Below are 3,255 nucleotides of genomic sequence, written 5' to 3' on the forward strand. Positions count from 1 at the left end.
AAATGAGCTACACATATATGAAACAAACCACAGAGACACGAACCTTCACAGATTTTCATGTAACAGAATAAGCACATAAGTTATGGGAAAGAAGAAAAACAACAAAGGAGGAGAAAAAACTAATTTACAGAATACATACAGAAACGAACATTTATTTTCACTTGTGATTAATTATGGAGAATAAATAACTTAGGTATAAGGTTCATGTTTCGATTGGTATGTATAATTATTTATCTACTTGTTTCTGATGTCTGCAGAATTTTACTTAATTTTCTGTTTCAAATGTGAAAACAGATTTGTTTTATATAGTTGCAAATTCATCAAAATAATGTGTTTCACACCTAACAGAGATTAAATATACAGAAATTCTTATATTTCCCTTATTTTGACTAGGTGCTATTTAGTATTAGTGTGAAACTATATGTCATGTTACCACCAACACATACACGAATAGTAAATATTATTTCTAGTAACTGTCATATCCTCCAAGTAACAGGACTTAGAGTACAGATATTGAGAAACATCTAAAAAGTTACTTCAGAATCAAGGTTTTCAATAATTCTGAAAACCACGTTGATGATATTAAAATCCTAATCAAACCTGCAGTAAGAATCTGAGTAAAAAAATTGAACTGTGTACCAAAGTAGATTCAATAGCTCTCTTTCCTCACAGCTATGGTCATAAATATTAAGAAACATAGGACTTGCGTATTATTATTGGACAACTCCAGCGTACCTGGAATGAAACGAGACTTGGACACCGTAGTGGAAGTCATTCATTTGCAATCTGGTTCAGTTTTGTCCCTTTACTCATTGCCTGGGGCAGCTGTTTCAGGAAAAAAAACGGCAGGGCCAGTTTTGGGCCATCGGACACGAATGGACTACCGTATATCCCAGCCGAGAGAACCAAGGTAATCTTCAAAGGCATTTTGGCCATTCCTGAAACATTCGGGGATTTATCCGTTTGAGGTTGGGTTATTGGTGCTGCGCTTTTGAACGCGCAGGAACATAACAGTAACATCAGAAATTCGAAGATTCATCTTTGAACCACAAACAGTTACCAGAACTCGCGTTTCCTATTGCGTTTGTATAATTCTGTGGTCACTGCAGTTCGATACTGAACCTTTAACATCAAAACAGTTATATACCTCATAAGGAAGCCTCTTTTTCTCCTACTTTTCCCATATAATTTTAATGATTGCAGTCCCTGGAACATTGTACATTGAATGGAAAACTATTTCCTCCTTAAAGAATATAAAGCCAAAGAAGTAAGCAATCGCAACGATACAATTTAGACTAAATATAAGCGCCTTTTTAAGACTAACTTTCGTTGGGAAAAAAATTCAGATTCGTAAATCGGAAGCTCTCTTTATACAGAACTACTTATTATTCCGGGATTTTAGATATCGTTAGTTTCTAAAATCCATCTTGGGTAAAACAGTAAACTACTGGCTGCAAGAATATGACTGTTATCTATACCTCGTAGAGTCCAGTGGTTCTCAACCTTTCTTGGCCCATGCACCCTTTCACCATATGTCAGAATGTCATCCCTTCCCCGCTTTCCAAAATAGTCTGCCTCAAAGGATGCACTCCAAATAATATGCAACAAAAACACAAACATACAGGCTGGCGGAGAGAAAGCCCAGGTAACCTCTCTCAGTAGAGGACCGATGCACATAGCGTTTTTGTGGTCCTAGAGCCAGTTTGAGTTTGCCAATCTGTGGTCACATTCCACCCCACCCCTGAAAGTCTGAAATTTCCCCCTAGGGGAAAATTCCCCCCGGTTGAGAACCACTGTCGTAGACTATAGTAGCAAGTTATACCTATTGTGATTACACGATGTTACAAGAAAATTAGAATGTGTAAAAATCAGGTTTCAGCAAATAATAAAACAAATGAACAAATATTGAAGTTAATGATCAACAGATGAAGACTTTAAAAATAAAGTAACTCATAAATGGTTCACTTTACACTAGAAATTAGTAACACCAGTCGGAGCACCTTTTCTTCCTTTATTTTTGTCAAAATCACACATCAGTGACTTGCTTCATTCGTTCTGTTCCTATGATTTGGAATTTTCTCCCTGATTATGAATGCCCTGATTCTAATAATCATTAATTCTTTAAGACGCAAGTCATTTTCGATCACAGAGCGCTTAAGTTCCACCTCTGATCTTAACTTCTTGTTCTTATCTTTTTTTTTTGTGGCAGAACTAGATACGAGCATTTGATTTCCTGTCCCAATTAGCCTATGGATTAAGTAGATTCTCACTCATCCTAAACTTGTTCATTCGATCACCCCTACACGCCTCATTAGACTGACACGGCGAATTACTTAATTCTCAAAAAGATGAAAGTAAAAATCGTCTGACTCAACTGCAGAGACAAACACAGGCTCTCTCATCATGCACTTGACTAAACTAGCAATAAGGATTTACTGCACGATCAGAATCTCATTAGAAAGATTTTTGTGTCTACGTCCGAGGTAAAGAGCTCCAGCACTGAGAATTAATTTTAGTTTCATATGAAAGACCAGATCAGAATAAACCTGGGATTAGCTGATGCTAATGACATCTTACGTACTTATGTGACAGTATCGTCATTCTAATGGAGAATAATTCCTTTTGAGAGATCATCATAAAAACTTGCAATAAAAAAGTGCACACACACAAATACCACATACACACACACACACACACAGACACACACACACACACACACACATATATATATATATATATATATATATACATATGTGTGTGTATATATATATATATATATATATAATATATATATATATATATATATATATATATATATATATATATATATATATATATATATATATATATATATATATATATATATATATATACATACATATGTGTGTGTATATATATGTATATATATATATATATATATATATATATATATATATATATATATATATATATATATAATAACCAGAAGTCTCACAATGCGCTTCCCCCCACCTAATTTACCCCTTTGTTTATTGACTAGAAATCAAAATGCACTCCACACTGGATATCTTACTGCAACTTGAAACCTCTGTCTGTGAAGCATTTGCCTCCAAACAACACCACGTGACAGTGTTTTTGATATAGAAAAGGCATATGACACTGCTTGGAGACATGGAATTCTCAAGACAATGCATAATAGTGGTCTCTGAGAAAATTACCTTTATTTGTCAGATCATTTTTTACATATTAAGGTATTTTAAAGTTAAACAGTGTTAC

Source organism: Macrobrachium rosenbergii, chromosome 41, assembly GCF_040412425.1.
Source record: "Macrobrachium rosenbergii isolate ZJJX-2024 chromosome 41, ASM4041242v1, whole genome shotgun sequence".
Lineage (NCBI taxonomy): Eukaryota > Metazoa > Arthropoda > Malacostraca > Decapoda > Palaemonidae > Macrobrachium > Macrobrachium rosenbergii.